This window comes from Lichenostomus cassidix, chromosome 2 (assembly GCF_008360975.1).
Source record: "Lichenostomus cassidix isolate B80296 chromosome 2, HeHo_3.0, whole genome shotgun sequence".
Classification (NCBI taxonomy): Eukaryota; Metazoa; Chordata; class Aves; order Passeriformes; family Meliphagidae; genus Lichenostomus; species Lichenostomus cassidix.
The window spans coordinates 98830189-98847647 of NC_139482.1; the positions used below are offsets into that span (position 1 = coordinate 98830189).

Below are 17459 nucleotides of genomic sequence, written 5' to 3' on the forward strand. Positions count from 1 at the left end.
AACAGGATGCAGAAGAAGAGTCTGGATTCTCACATACCTGCAGAGAGAATCTGTGCTTCTTACCTACGATATATTCATTTGCCCACAACGTGTGTGTGTGGATATCCTACACATCCATTGCACTTCCGTCTTCTCTAGCTGCTCCAAAAACTTTTCAATCATCAGTTAAAGATATTTCAGTTCAGAATTTTACTTTAGTTAAAGGATAAAGAACCTACTGATTGGGCATGGAGTGAAGATAGAGATTTTGAGTCTTCATATACAGCAGAAAAATACATACTTGAATTTCTTAAGGGAATGCCTTGTATGGCTTCATCTTACAGACAATTTGGGGAAGAAGTGCTATGCTGCATGAAACAAATCCCTCGAGTCAAGTTCTGGTAATGAATGTATAGTATAGAGGAGAGATTAGAGAATATCAAACATATTAAACCATTTACTGTTTGTATGTAAAAATTCAGTCACTGAGGCTAACAAATGCATGCCAATAAAACCAAAAGGCTTTGGGAATCCTGTCTAAAAGCTTTTATAGCTTCTACAAAAGACATTAAGAGTATTTACATATTGGACATAGGAATAAAGTAAGTACAAAACAGGTTAATATAGAAAAAACTATGTGGTTGCTCTTAGTAAGAGAGAATATTCTTATAGCGCTTCAAGGTATTAATTCTAGAGTATTATCAATTTGTAAGCTTAGAAAGCACTACAGAGGTTGAGTTTTGCTTTGCAGGTTTCCACAAAATCAGCACTAAAAGTATTGTGCATCTGGTTATATTACAAGATGAATGTAACACGAAAAAGAATGTTACCCAATAAAAGAAAGAGTAAGAATGGCAGAAATTACATGACCAGTGTAATCTGTGTACAAATGCATATTATCATGAGATCATCAGTAGCTTAAAGAAAATCTAGAAATCAAAAGCTCTGTGTTTTGGGCTTTATTTCCAGGAGATATTTTCCAGACATGAGATTACCTTTTTTATTTAATATATATCTTATACATCTCGAAAGTATTAAGTCAAATAAATTATGAGCATAATAATGAGGTCTTAGTACTCACTTGTTACTGTCCTTGTTTGATATTAACACTGAGGAATCAGAAAGCCATGTCCCCCTGTCTCTCTTAAGCAATCATGAAATACTTTATTGTATGACATGACTCTTTAGAAGCACAGACCTAAATAAAATCAGGTGTTTAGCTGGACTGTCTTTCATCTCTATTTTTATCCCACAGTCAATAATAATTAAAAATTACACATGAAAAAAATAACTGGCATTCCCCCCAAATCATGCCAGAAGAAAAATCACTGATGAGTCAAGCTAGTCTGTAAGTGGGACACAAAGTATGATTCATAAGTCATTGCTTCGGGTTTAATTCTTGAGAGAGAAAAAGCTCCATCAATAACATAAGACAGAAACTCAAACTCCCATTGCAAAAACATAACATTAAATTCATTGTGTCTTTTCATTTCTTTTCATTCTGAATATTTCTGCTATGTGTGTTCACCACAAGGGTTTGAAGCCACAACCAGTAACCTTCAGGAGCTCCTGCAGGCAGTGAAATCTTGCAGAGGACAGTGAGTGTGTTGGGTGCATTCCTGAGTTGTCTTCCACACAGCTGCAGGACACAAGCTCTGTGTCCACCAGTGGGGCAAAGGGAATGGGACCTTTCTGACTGAAACCACAACAGAAGACTAATTATGGCACAACTCAGTCATTGCCAGCATCTAATTTATCGAAGCAGATGAGATTCAGTAGAGCTGCTTAATTTGCCTTTTTTTTTCTTTTCCCCAAATGAAATATTTAGATAAAACTGGACTACAACACAAAAAAAACAATAAGATGAGTCCAATGAGATGATGGCAGAGGATCCAAGAGGAGCGAGAAGGATCACCACTGCTACTTTCAGTCAATAGATCAGATACTAAGCACTATGTGAAAAATGACCTCTGGGCCACAGCTTTTGTAGCCAATTGGGTTTTCAAGGGCATCTCCCCTCCACTGCACTGCGTATTTATCTCACATCTTCCTTTTCAGCGCACACCCAAAACCAGAGGCTCTCTGAAGTAATTCCATTTTAGGACCAAAGGACATTTATGACAAGAATATTTTTAATATTTAATGTATAGTAGAAAAAATACAGAAGTCTAAACCTATAAACAAAAAATAAAGACCAGGGAGCTTTTTTCATTAAGGAGCTAACAAAATAATAAAAGGATCTAAGAAACTCTCTTTCAAAACCCAGTATTGACCTTGCTGTTCACTCACATCCTTCAAGCTGACCATTGAAAGAAACATAAAGTAATATTCATTTTCCCACGTGCTCATCACAGTCCAAATGACAACTCTGACACTGGAAACCAGCAAAATATTATATTTAACTTCAGCTATGAAAAATGTGAGAAATAAAAAAAACAAACTAGAAAGCCATTCTGCTGTTGGACACTTCACAGTAATCATACATCATACCTGTACTGCAGAAAACATGCAACGAGATTAAACTTCTAAAATGTAGTTGGATTTAAATGTATGCTGCTTCCTCTACACTGTCAGCTAGCAGGCCTTTCAAGAAAGATTATCAAAGGCACCCCAGTCACTGTGATGTGAAGACAGAATAAGTGAGCACGACCTTGAGATCTCCCTTTGTATTTCACGGCATTTTTTCTTTAGTATTTTTAAATCATCCAAACAGTAAGTACTAACATGGACACCACTGAATACACATGCTTTCGAATAGGGTGATGAAAATTACTTGAATTAATGTCTTTTGGCTTATGTGCTCATTTACATTCCCCTCAGGAATAATATATTAGCAATGTCACTGCTATGAACAAGTAGGTGACATATCAATAACTACCATTTATTAATAAATACTTCACTCATTCCATGAGGTTAATCTTCATATGCACCCATGAGGCAGGAAATTATAGTCAGTATTTCCCATGGGGAAGCTAAAGTCATGTTATAGACTGTCCTAGTCCATGCAGTGATTCAGGTGTCAAAGCCATAAGTAATAAACTGTAAGAAACCCTGCCTCCTAATCCTACTTTCTAATCACCGAATTTTGCCCATCTGATGAAGGACACTATAGGAATCATGCTGTCTTATCATAACCGAAATGTAAAATTGATGTTTATTAAAAGCTGGTAGGATCTTAAAGATAAACTTGCCATTAAAAGGGGAATGATTTATCAAATGGTCTCTCCTTTGCCTTCCAAGGACGTATGTGTGGTAACTGCTGCAGAGTTACTGCTCCCTCAGATTAACACAGACCTTTATTTGGAGTAAGCATCTTTATAAGGAACCTGAGAATGTTTTCTCTGTCTAAATTTATTGACTTCTCTTTACCTGGGTCCTAGCCCTCAGATACTCCCTGGAATGTGAACAGAACATTTATGATACAAGATACTACTAGTGTTGCCAAGAAAAGCAGGAAAAATACTGAGTTTAAAAAAAAAAAAGATAAATGTTTTGCCACACAACACAAATTCACAGCTCATCTCCCTAGTTTGTTTCTAATAAAATTGATAAAGCCATGAGTAGTTATGCACTCCTCTACTTCTATGAGAGTGTAGTGATTGCCTTCAGAAAGGGAAAACTCTTGTGGTACTCACAAGTTGCAAGAACATTACAAAAGTAAGATTCTATCCATATGTTAAATGCTTATTTCCAGCACATCTCTCTTAGCTCAACTTCGAGAACTCTCTTCAAAACTAGTAGGAATTGTATGAACAAATCCCTTAACAAGCTTTCAGATCTCTACCCATGAGTTAAAAGAAAAATTAGGTTGCAAATCTTGCAAGATTTCAAGGGCTCTGTAATCTCACTTGTCCAAAACCCCCCATAACATCTACCTTTAATGAGCACAGCAATGCATTTCTGTTATCACCAAGAATCCAGGAGGGGAGAACTTGAAAAATAGTGAAGTTCTAATGAATTTTTAAAAATCGGTTAGGAGTTCAGCACGGAGATTTGAAAGGGTTCAGGGGTTTGTGCAGATTTCTTCCATCTCAATTGTCAACTGCTTGCTCGTGCTGAACGTCCTGATGAGGAAATCCTCAGAGCATGCAGCAGCAGCAGCCCACTGCAGGGACATCATTAGGAATGTTCTGAAAAACACTCTGGTGCCTAAAAAGTTTTCCTTTCCTCAAGTTCCTTAAGATAAAAGGAAATTAATGTGACAGATTCTGGTAAGCACAGACAATACAACGTTTCTGTATTACCTCACCCAAGAACACCCATTTGCTCATTTCTCAGTTGACTGAAGACCCGCTTCTTCCAGTACAGCTGTTTCCTCCTACAGGGAACACTCATTTCCACTCTTGCTCTAACAATTAGAAGACAACACTTACGCCTGCAAGTACTACAGGCCTATATACCACAGCACAAAAACACCAAACTCTGCTCATTTCGACCATGAATTTCCAGCTTAAAGGGGAGTAGACAGATCAGTCTTCACAAAGTCTTGAACACAGCTCTCATGGCACATTCTTCCGTAAGAGCTGGGCCAACACATATGTTATTCAAAGCGAAGGGAAGGGGCTGGATTAGCAATGGGATCATATGAATTATGAAAACCATACAAGAAAATGAGAGTTTTGAAACAAAATACTAATTTAACTGTCATCAACTTCGGCAAAAAAAGCAACAAGTAACATATTCCTTGACGAAAAACACTTCTTGTAAGCCTGAAAGCAAGACTAGATTGAAAACACAGGATTAAGCACTTCACCTTGTTTTGTGGGGAGATTCACTGAGCACAACAGGAATATTCCTGTCTGCTTTATGCCAGGGTGTTTACAGGCCAAGACTGAATTGCTGAGGCGTTATTTTACTTGTGGCTCAGGAATCATTCCAAAGCAAACACGAGAGAGAATACAGCAACACATATTTTCAAGATTAATCAAATGTATAATAAATTTTAAGCAATGAAATTTTGAATTTCATTGAGGTCACAAAAGTTCAGCTCTAGCCCCTCAGTCAATCATCGAGATTTATTACTGCCTCCCTGCTAGTCAGTCCTCACAGACAGGTAACTGCAGAATCACTATCACACAGCTTAAGAGCTAAATGCTTCTTCCAAAAGTAAATATTTCCAGAAGGAAAACAAAATCCTGTATATTGCTGATAGTACAAATAAGCAAACAATACAGAAAGTCTATGCTTTTCTGTTCTAAATACAACATTTTTCCATATATGGATATGTTTGCTCATGTGTGAGAAAGAAGGAAAGTAGAGGTCCCTTACCACTTCCACTGCGTACCACGTGGTGGTAGCCAATCCAGTGTATCAACAAAATGGGATCCAACAAATTTTATCTCCTCAATGGTCTGGAATTTCATATTCATTCCCATACCTCAGGAGTTGAAATTATTTTTATCATCTAAACAAAAAGTTATTCCATGCTTATGGGTGTGCACATTTTTTTAAGACTGTGTCCCCTCATCTTTTAAATTCTTGCCTAAAAACTACCTCTTAAAATTTTTCCGTAGTATTTCTTGCTATGTAGATAAACAATTTCTCATATCAATGTCAACAGGCCAGTATTTGATATGACTTTCCCCAAAAGCCAGCCAATGACAAAAAAAGTATATAACATTTAGAAGATGCATGCGTTCTTGATACTTTATCTTCTCTTCATTTATGAGTAATTCTGAAATTTGAGCCATCCACCATAAAAAAAGAAACAACCTCTAACAACAAGAATTTAATCTACCCAAAATCCTTCTCAAGGGTCTCTGGACAAGCCAGTGTTTCATGGCACAGGCTCCAAACCACTGAAGCAAGCACAAGCTAGATCGGAAGAGTTAAATAAAGCAGCTAAAATTCAGCAGCATCACAAGCTATTCCAGACTACAGTTACTATAACCTACACTGGGTGTCCTCTGCATAAGCACCAGTGTGACTTTGTGGACTGCTGAGACTCAGTCTGTTGCAACTGGCATAAGTTGCCACAGGCGAGTAATCACAAGAAACTGACCTTGGCAAAAGCACATTTTACACTTCACTGCTGTTCAACTGTGTTATACTAAAGAGAGAGCAAGTGAGCACAAGCAGAAGGGGGAGGGAGAGAGAACAAAGGGGGATAGACAGGATAAAAGCAAACGTAGCCATTTTCAGCTTTACCTGCATTTAAGATTTTAAGAGAGGTACATCACACCTCCAGCGCACATCACAACCTCCACATAGTTACATCAATTCTGTATGGTATCATTTTTAAACTACCAGGGTCTAAGGAGATCTTCTGGGGGGGGGGAGAAGAAAGAAAGGAGACTAAGAACTAAATTAGAAATTAATATCTAAAAAAAAATCCACCCAGCAAGAAGGAGGGAAGTATAGAAGACAATTACAACTTCACATTTTCCTACCACTGGATTAATGCATAAATGAGGATTTTTAAATTGTTCTTTCCTCCTGTTTGGCTACACCTGTTGAGAGTACATTTTTGAATCAGCTGCAGCTAATAAAGCCTAAAGCATTCCATGAGGTATGCAGCAAGATGTCTTAGTCCTAATTTTTGATGTTTCAGTACAACCTTAACTTCAGTTCTCAACAGCCCAGCAGAAATTTGCAGCAGTTTGTATGGTAAAATCCCCATGCTGCACATACAGTTGTGTCTGGCTTTTCTCAACCATCTTTGGTCTCTGATGGTTTGAATCACATATTTTCTGTCAAATAATCTTCTTAGTTTCTGCATTACTTTTCTTTGGTATTGATTACTGTATCTCCAAAGAAACAGGACCTGGCAGAGCAAGATGGCACGGGATCCCATCATTAGTGCTAACCCACATCCTGCCCAGATTTAACAGCAAGTTTAATACAAGGATCTAACCTTGAGGGTATGCTGGGTTTCCAGGACATTCGCTAGTTGAAGCAAAACATGCAGAAGCTTTGTACGAGTTCCAAAATGCCAAATCACTCTCCACTTGGGAAGTGTACAAGGTATGCAAGCCCAGACAAAATAAAATGAGACCACATGCACTTTGTATCTACTTCCTTACCACTCTTAGTTCAGTGACCTAAGGACTCGATGCAACTTCTCTTCCAGATCTTGAAGTCTGCTGTTCTCCTGTGTGGACAGTTTCTGTATTCCTCATCTGGTTCCATAAATAACTCAAAAGCCTGCTACTAAAGCTAGCCTTTGTTCCTCTCAAAACATGCAAACTCTTCACATCTCTGTCTTCACAAAGTCTCCACTCCTCTATTAAAATTCCTCATTTTCCATCGCAGTCCTCTAAATGTCATTACTACCAGTAAGCAGAAGTGGCTGGTTTTGGACACAGCCATGTAGTTACCTTGAACCATTCCCATCTGACAGAGCCTTGTCATGGTTTAATGACCTCCCCTGTCTCTGGCCAGGGAGATACAAGACTCAGCCCTGACAGCAGATGGCTGATTCACACACACTGACGCTCAGCGACTCAACAATGATATGATCACGCTTAGCCTATAAATTATAAAAACAGCAATTCTATGAAGCATGACCTAAAATTTCAAGGGACTGAAGTATTTCCAAGTCTGAACTTCAGATCTGGGTCAAAAAGGTGTCAGCTGTGGATATGCAGAATTTTAATTATCTCTTCAGACTGTAGCTCTCTCTCTCTCACAAATATATGATGCTTGTAAGGCCCATGGGCATGCGTCCTGACACTGAGGCAGGACTGTCACAGGGGGTTGGATGGGCCACAAAAACACTCACTGCTTCTGTGCAGTGTGTGAGAAATTCTTGCAGGGTCTAGACAGAGAGTAAACTGATGTCTGTCACACTTTTCTGACTGTGCACTTGGGCACAAAATAGACTTATTTAAATTTTTATTTATCAAGTCCTATAGTAATTAGTTATAGCAGATAGAAAAAGATAAAATGGGAAGAGCACGCTAGTTCTGCAACAATTAGTGTGGGCCTTCAGGCTTGGCTACCTATTGTCAGCATTTCTCACAATGACATGCAGTAAAAGAAAGAAAAGGATGACAAAAAAATACCTGAAGGGTACTCATACCCACAGGAAGAGCGGATCTTTGTTTATACTAGCCCAAAAGTATAAGCAGATCTTTGTATTACACAAGAGCACCCTCAGCTGAATGTAAGGATTTGAAATCTTTTACTTCTACAATGGATATCCTAAACAACCTATTGAGTGAACCTCTCTCTTTGCAGCTCCCTCTGGGTCTCTCAAACCACTCCATATTTTAAATGTACGTGTCAATCAATGCTGTTTGACTCATTTGAGTTTATACTTCACTGGCTAGTATCCCATTTTCAAGTAATTTTACTCATTAGGCAAAACAGAAACATTAACTGGATCTTGCACATCCACGCAAGTAATTACCAATGCGCTGGCTACTGTGGGCATCTCCCTTCTGTTTCCTCTTCCTTCCCCACCTCTTTTATCTAAGAGAATTGCTTGAAACCAGTACATTTCCACAAAATATACAAGGGCTGACAAATCAAAATCATCTAACATCTAAAAATTACTAGTAAAGTTTAGCTACAGCAATATATATAGATATGTATCTATAAAAACACATCAACACCTGAAATATGTATCCTAAAGACCATGATGTTGCAATGTAGTATGGATGAAATGTTACTAGAATGTGATTAATTTGACCAAACTATTCCTCTACTGGAAAAAGACTGGTTTGCTTGAATTACATTTACCTTTCTTGAAGTATTTTAGAAAGAAGTCTTGCTAGTTTAAACTCATCCAATACAACATAATGATATCCTTGAAGTCCAGAGAGTCAGGAGTCTTCCTTTTCCTCCTACTTGTGAATATTGAGCACGATCTACAAGAAAAAGAAAGTGGGGGAGGGCAAAGTTTGGCAGGCAATCCTTTATCTTCTCAATGGGTCAGTACTTTCAAAATCCTTACAGAACATGGCCGTGACTCCAGAAGTTTAATCAATCAATCAATCGCTACTTGGTTTCCAGAAAGAATTCAAACCAGATTTATTTTTCTACATCAAATATTCTGTCTCTCTCTTCCGTGTCTTAAATATGAAGATATTAGAGTGAAAGGTGATTTTCTCTCCTTATTAAAGGAAAAAAAAAAAACAAAAAAACCAACCTTGCAATGTATAGTTTGCGTTTTCTGCTATAAATTTAAATTTACCATCAGGGCTTTGTAACTTTTCGTCAGAACCTTCCAGAGAAAAGTTACATTTTCTCTGCTGTGAAGTGCTAATGCACTTCACAAAGCCAGTAGCAACTCCTGAAACAGAAGTAAAACTATGGAAGACATAAAATACCCTTTTCTCTTATTAGATACTTCAATTAATCAACAGCTATTGGTGAATAAGTTGAGGAAAGTATGTTTTAGTGTAGAAATCACTGTGACAAGTTCAGCAAATGTTATTCTCTCCTGCTAGCTCTGGAGTTTCCACTTTTCTAGGGAACATCACTTTTTCTGGATAGCATGTTGAGCCCATAATTTTGCAGATACTCATTCGGTATAGTATCAGCTCAATCTTTCTAGCTCTTCCAGTAACAGCAAGCAAACTCACAAAAGCTTTGCCTCAGATTTCACAGGCATGTGTGTGCCTCTCTCTCAGTACCCAGGCCGACGTGCCAATATGTAGGATTAAACTTTTTCCAAGGTTGAATAAGCCACCATCTGTCTATCTTGTGTGGTGCTGTGCGCCATCCGGGAGACTTGTCCCTTAGAGCATGTTTCTACCATATGTCACTCCTGAGTGATCAGTTGTGCCAAGACATTTGGGAAAAAATGACTAAGTCGAGCTGGAAAACCCTTTCCGAATTCCAGAGGAGGTTTGCCAAGCCTGTATTTGCAAATAACTTTGCATCCACTGGTTTTTTGCATATATTGTATGTAACAATAGATAACCTTTACCCAAAGGGACATGAGGCACCTGCGCTCCGTTGTCCAGAACTCATGGACTTTTTAATTAGCCAAGAGATACAAGTATGACTCATCTCCAGGAAAAATACAAGAAACTTTTACAGTGACTTTTATGATCGCTAACTTAATAAAAGAAACCCAGATGTAAAGAATATATTTCAAGAAAGACTCTGCTTGTTATTTTTTGAAGCCACAACAAACCAGTAATTTTTTTCAAAATTCTCACTAAAAATACCTAAGGCAACTGAATGCAAGGCTTTTTCCTAATAATAACCATCTAATAATGACCATCCAAATGCTCACCTGCATGCAAAGTGATCACCTAAACTAAATGTTAAACTGCGGATACAGTTCATGCAATTAAAATTTGTCTAATAAAGAATATGACTCTATCCTATTTTAGATTTAAAGAACCATTTCATGTTCCAATTCCTCAATTATTAAATTAAAACTCAAGCCAGCACCATTCTTATGGCCAGCTCAAGGCTGCTCATTTACATAACTGACTTTCAAGGGCACTTTGTTACGTAGCAATTAATACCAGCAAAAAATCTACCAGATCTGCTACCTAATGTTAAGGAAGACATTCTTGAGAACATTAAAAGAAGAGAGAAATTAGTAAATCGTGATAAGCCTCCCTGAGTAAGATTAACATTGAAAGGAAATCTATTCCTAAGGGTAACAGGAGAAATACTGAATATCAGAAGACAAATTATAGGAATTACTACATTAGTGACAAAAGTGAGATGAGGAGAATTACTAAAGTCCAAGAGAGAACACGGTCCTTTGTGTTTTGCCTTCAGAATTTGGACAATCACTGAAAAAAAAAGGGAAGATGTGAAACAAGGATTCACTACTGCCCATTGAGATTTGTAGAACAAAACGCAAAAAAAAAGCAGAAAAATTCATGTTAGACAAAGAAAGCCGCTTCTGAAAAAGGGGTGTTATTAAACAAAAGTGACGTAAATTATCACCTAAGAATGGATTATGGTTTTTTTTTAATGTATCTAATTTAAGCTGTCTCCTTATGCACAAAGAGTGAAACTCACTAAGGTGAGGATGTTGGATCAGACTATGAAGGAAAGAAAGCCTCCTACTGCAACACGGACTTGCTGAATGGAAAGAAGAGAGGAAAATAAATACAGAACAGCTAGGCAAATCTGGACTACTTGCCTACGTAATACACCTATAATGATTTTGAAGCCAGCATGTTTTTTGAAAGGCTCAGCTCCTTCCTGGCCCACTCCGACAGCCTGAGGCATTCACACTGTTCAGCCAAGAGAGACTGGAGACGCTGGTTCTACAGCACCAACTTTCTGCTAATCCTTCTCATTCCAACAAGAAACCTTTAGGGTAACATGCACCTGTTCTAATGGCCTCCTGGCTTACTGCATCCACCTACAGGCCCAAATAACCTTCCCTTCAGGATGAAACATGATTTGGGTACAAGACTGACCAACTCGGAGGGTTGCAAATGGGGACAAGAGGGGAGGAGGGAAATTTATCAAAGCAGCCAATTGAGGATTTTCTTATTCTGGGTAAGAATTTGCACTATGAAGCTGGTCAAGAGCTTCTTCGCCAAAGGAGCAGCCAGGCAGCTTCTGCACTGTCATCTCTTGCCAGAACTACAGCAGAAAGAAGAGCTTCTCCTACAACAGGTATCGTGAAGATCCATGCATATCTGTAAGGAAAAAGTATGGAGCAACATAAAGGGAGAAAACATTGAAACATGGAGAAAGATTAACATTTTTCTCTCCCTTGATGTTCAGCTTGAGGAGGCTCAGGATCTGTCACCCATTTGCCCCACACTAGTGCAGACATACAAAAAGGAATCTTACCAATCTTCGGAAATATGATGCTTTTTAATTTGGTTCAATCACTAGGAGTTCCTTGGAAATTCCTGGCACACACAAGCTGTCTTCTTCTGTGTTCCACTTCCAACATGTATTAAGCCTCAACACTGTTGTTCTCACAAACTTTTTAGGGAACTCTATTCTGCTGGAACTCATAACCTCAGGATTCCAACAACCACATGCAAGCCCATTCCTCTAGGAATAAATTCACGCTGTGGCACAACTAAAGGTTTCTGTTACATAAATACAAAACTTGACTGAAACACCTGCTGATAAATACAAGACTAGGACACCTCAAAGGCAGCAACAGTGAAATTTATTTTAACAGGAAATCTCATTTAGAGGGTTTAGACTACAGAGAACAGTGTTTAAAGACAAGAAGGGTTCTTCAAGCACAAGGCCAAACCCAAAGAATTGTTATGTTCTCTGAGCCATCCATCTGCAGGGCATTCCATATATTCCCACAATAATTCATCACAATTCATTCCCCAGTGGAGACTCTGGGCCCTAGTTGGCAAGGCTATTTTTTTTCAGAGACCACAACATCAGGGAGAAAATACAGGTTCATGGGAAGCTATGAAATGTCACTAAAACCTGCCAAGCAGCCAGTCCTCTAATATAAAGTCAATCCCACAAGGGTGAGGGTACTGTAACAGAAAAAGTTTGTTTTTCAAAATGTTAATGCAATATTAAAACAACACACAGTCCCTTTTCTTATGAATAATCAGTACTCATAAAGTAACCTGAAAAAAGAAAATCTCTACATGCGATGTGAAAGTAGCTTGGAGTTACCTTTGCTAGGGGTGCAAAAAGAGGAATTGTTGAGATGGGGGTAAGACTTGTTTTTTCCAATCACAGAGATAAAGCAGTTTTTCTCACGTAGCTTTCCTCTTCTTCACTTCCCCCTCCTCCACACAAAACCTAAGAAAAGCTGCCATTGCTTTAGGTCAAAGGAAAAACAGGCCCAGCTGCCGTAAGCCAAACAACGTACAGGTTTGCTATCTCCCCTGCTGTTTTGGCTCGAGCTCTTCAGACTGGAAAATTCAGAAGCACGATCTCCCAAGCTCTATAAATGCCAGAACCATCTAAGAGGAAAATAGGACAAGGCCACCCCCAGGCAAGTTTGTACTAAAATCTGCTGGCTGCAAGGCAAAAATACAGTAAACATCACATAGGGACAGACTGCTCCTCAGAAAATATTCCACAAGAACAATATAGCTTCCAAAGAAAGGCTGTGCTAAGGGGACTTCTGGAGGGAAAAAAATGCAATGTTTTAAAATCCTTGTGAGGAGTTAGCAAGCTAATGGCACACTCAACAACGAATTGTTTGACAGGCAATATGCTTTTGACATTAATCCAAAGAAGAAATGTAAAAGCGACATTGAATGTTCTCTCCAAAGTGGTAACAAATTCGGTATCCTAGAATAGTTCTGCAGTTCACTAAGGAAATTTAGGTTTTGTATTAAGAATTGGTTACATGGAATAAAACAAGTAATAACAAGCAATTAATCATCAATATCACCACCCTGTCTTTTCAGGAAGGACAATTTAAGTTAAATTTTTGCAGTCCTTGAGAAATGAACTTTGCAACTGATTACAGTATGTTTTAACGTGCTTTATACTGACTCAACCTCGAAAAACAAGCCAAAAACAGAAGTTGAAACATCCTTTTTCCTGTGTAGCTCCAATTTGCAGTAGCAAGAAGCTAAACAACATGCTCTCCACCAGATGGCTGAAATAAAAAGAACACTCCTTCTGATTAATTAGGAAACAAATGAATCTGCTGTTAGCACAACAAGTTACCATCAGGAAACCTGGGTTCCCATTAAACTTTGATATTTGTGCTTTCTCTGCAACTGTGTTCAAGACCATCCTCACATTTGTCTCTCATTTCAGAAGCAAAACATTCCACACCAGTCCATCACACACAAGCATCACACCAGCCACTGCACAACCAAAAGGGGTACTGGCCAGTTTCACAGACAAACACCACAGGTTTCCTAAAAGAAAAAGCATCCATCAGAGTAGAAACAAATAAAGGTCTCCTAGTACTGTGAGGAGAATTGATGGGTAAAACCACACATCCCTTGTCAGGGTTCAGTGAGCAATGGAGGCTCAGGCATGCACACCCAAGCTCTCCAGCTGGTCCAGGAAACTGAAATGCACAGAGTAGATATAGTAAAAGGAGCAGGGATTTGACAGCCCAAGCAGCAGAGGCCAGCCCATGGCTCCCTGCCGAGGGACGCTGCCAAGGATGGCCATCAACATCTCAAGTGAAGGTTCAGGATACAGTGCAGGCACTGGGGATGGAGGGGTGTGAAGGCATAAAACACATGGAATTTGCACAAAAGATGTACAATTGCATGCACATAGAACATGAATACAATGTTTGCTGCTACTGAGGTGAGTGACTTTAGGAAGAAGGAAACAGCTTACCTGACCCAGGAAGGTGCAGATAAAAGCTCTTGGTATTGTCATTATTCCTCTGCTTTCTTTGCATGAACTGCCTTATTGTACCAAACCTTAAAGAAGGACCATTTCAGAAGCTGGCTATGGGAAAGAACCCACCATGTTTGAGGTATAAAGGACAATTTCAGCTTCTTTACTGACAACGCACATGCCTAAAGAGGCACAATGCCTTAGTGAGAATCCAGGACTTCCAACTAACCCACACCTCTGTAATTTAGAGTATTTCCCCTATGTGCACAACTGAAGCTCTCAAACACATTGAGAGTGTTTTTTTCTAAGACCAAAGGGAATGGTGGAGATATTTGTTATAAAGTAAATCTAAGACTGCTTTTTAAAATCCAAGTAAAGGTACTGTATCCTATTAAGTAATTGAGAAAGCTAAGAGACTTGAATAAGAAAACCCAAAAAAACTTCTCCACACATTAAAAAAGGGTTTCAATGATTTTATATGTATAGGGAGGCCATTTAATTCAGCTAAATGAATGTATCTCACTTTTCCTTATGGGCTGATGATAGTTAGCTACTGTGGGAAACACAAGGCTACACAAAACCTGCAAAAGAGCATAGAAGACACAAATATTTCAAAGTGCACCTGTCCATTACATCACACATACAATTGCAGGGGAAAAATAATACCATTTTTTGACCCTTTACTTTCAGAAAATGGACCCATGTAAAATTTCAGCAAATACATTATTCTTTGCCGTTTTAAAAGTGTTTTTAGAAGACCTGCTTCTCTTCTTTTTGCTTATACTCCACTTGATGTCTCCTCTAGGACTCATTTTGGAAGAGACAGTGAACAATTAAACCTGTGTACTCTCTCCCCACTACTCACAACATTGAAGACCTCAAGAATATCCTCCAGTGTATTTTCTCAGCATGAAGAATTCCCATTTCCTGTGGACATAAGCCTTTCCATAGCTCTTAAAAATGCTGCTTTACCCAAATTTTTCTCCTCCTGCTATATTGTTTCTGAGCTGAGGAACCTGAACTGCACAAGATACAAGATGCTGATGAACCATGAACACACACAGTGGCAAAAAGGATGCCATCTCTTTAACTCTCTATTCCTTTATTAATATTTCCTGGTATTTTGTTTGCTTTTCTGATCAGTGTAGTCTTGAGCTCCTGTTTTACATTGTTGTTTATCATAACCTGGTAACTGACTCACATATGGTAACAGCTCATAACTCACCATTTTTTAGTGGAATCACAGTTATTTTTTCCCTATGTAGACCACTTTTCATTTATCTGCACTGAATTTTACCTACCTTTCCACTACTCATTGACACAGCCATGTCAAGCACTTCTCCAATTCTTCACAGTTCACTTCAACCTTACTACTATGACCACATTACTATCATCAGCACACTTTCTCACTTCATCAACAAGCTCCTTTCCAGTGTACAATTTATGGGGGGAATGTATCAACCAGTCCAGCTACTCTGGTGACTGAGAACCACTTATTCCTACCTTATTCCTCCCATCTTTTATCCACATATTAGTCCATTACATGACTCTCCTTTAAGCTCAGCTGCTGGCTTCTGTCTGGCACGGAACATTGTCAAACACCTTTGACTGCCATCCAGATCTTTCTTATTCACCTGCATATTCACCCCCACAGAGCGCTTCAGTTGGTTTGAAAGCTGCTGTTTCCCTTTGTAAAAGAAAAGTTGACTCTTCCCACAGAGCTTGTATTCCTCTTGTTAACACATTTGTAAATACTGCATTATAAAGTAGATATTATCTTTATTATTGACAAATTCTACACCTTTCCAGACAAGATACAAGATTAAAAAGTAATGTATTTTTCTGCTTTTAGATTAAAAAAAAAAACCAACCAAAAACATATCATATTTTGAACCCAAATCTCCAGGGAATTTAAAGTAACACCTACCTCTCTCCTTTATATATACCTATAACTAAGAAGTGGCACAACAAGAGCAATTTCTCCTCTTGTAACTCTTCAGTGAATGCAAGACTTTATTCAATTTTCTAACAATTTTTAATCTGAAGATCAAAAAGAAGGCAAGTATTTTAAAAAAATATTATTTTCTTGCTGTCTGCCAGATGTGTAGGACTGCCAGCAACTGCATAGCAACAGAAAATTTTCTGAGTCAGCAAGTTACAGCTTCTCCCAAGTTTTCTCCTTGATCTTACACAAATTGCTACCATTCTTTACTAGATTAATTGACTAATATTCATCCCCCTGTTGGCCCATTTTTGCTGATCATTAAGTTAATGGTGCAGGGAATAGTGTCTTTCCAGCCTCCCAACCTGGCTGTTTCCTGCCAGCCTACCACAGAGGGCAGGAGTACACCCACCTGAATTCTGAAAAGATATGACAATGATTTGTAGGAGTTAGCCATGGGAAACTGATTCCACTTACTCCCATGTGTTCCTGCATTAACAGTAGCCACAGCCCAGCCCTTAAATTATTGTCTGAAATCTGCAGTGACTCCTCCCATAAAAGTTCTCTCCTAACATTTATCCTAGCACTATTTGTGACACCCTCAGCTTCTTTGACATCAATTCCAGACCCTTTGTACCTGGCTCACTGGTGTGAAGAGTGGCCAGCAGCTCTGAAGAGCACAGGACACTAGATGGGAGCTGGCACTCTCAGTTTACATTACACCTCATACCAAATAACTATGTTATCATCAAGCTAAGAAGACCAAGAAAACAGCACAATGGAAAATTTCAACAAAGTGTGGCTTCATCATTAAAATCTCTATTTGAGCTTTTTTGTTGGTTTCATTATACAGAGAGGCAGAGAGCTCTGTAAACAGATTTGCTTAGTTTCCATGTCTGTTGCCAAATTTCCATCCTGCGGAACCAATTTTAAATAGAAAAAAGTGTCTCTTCCCATCCTCTGCTCCTTGGTGTCATTCTTATTAAGGATACAGAGTAAAAAATGAATGGAAATGAACTAGTCACAGTGGGGTTCAAATCCAAATGTTAACTTTTTTAATTGCCAAAAAAAATTCAGACCACTTTGATCCGTAAGTTTGTCTTTCTTGCAGCTATGGAAAGTTTTTAAACGGAAGGCTGCCAACAATGACTTTGTTATAAACTAGAGTTCACCGTTATTTTTATGGAATTTTGTCTCGGTAACTTTTAACTCAGCAGTTTTCAAGAAAACATTTCCAAACCACCAACTTGGCTAAATATTTCCAGTAAAGCAAAATAATCCCCAGCTCCTAAACTCAACTCTACTTCTTTTTTTAACTTCACTTTATCCTTCAGAAAACTAGTACAGCTTTAAAAATGGAGAA

At 38.5% G+C, this 17459-nt stretch overlaps 1 protein-coding gene across 3 annotated transcripts in view; it reads right to left on the reverse strand.

The window, feature by feature from the left end:
• The window catches only part of LDLRAD4 (low density lipoprotein receptor class A domain containing 4), a 285556-nt gene that overhangs the window by 232259 nt on the left and 35838 nt on the right, over positions 1-17459 (reverse strand). Inside the window, exon 1 of one of the 3 annotated variants that reach the window (XM_085052479.1) lies at positions 8662-8789. The exons of the other annotated variants lie outside the window; for them this stretch is intronic. The gene's annotated coding sequence lies outside the window, so the exon portion shown is untranslated. Of the gene's footprint in view, positions 1-8661; positions 8790-17459 lie in introns of those variants that run through there. 3 annotated transcript variants of the gene reach the window in all.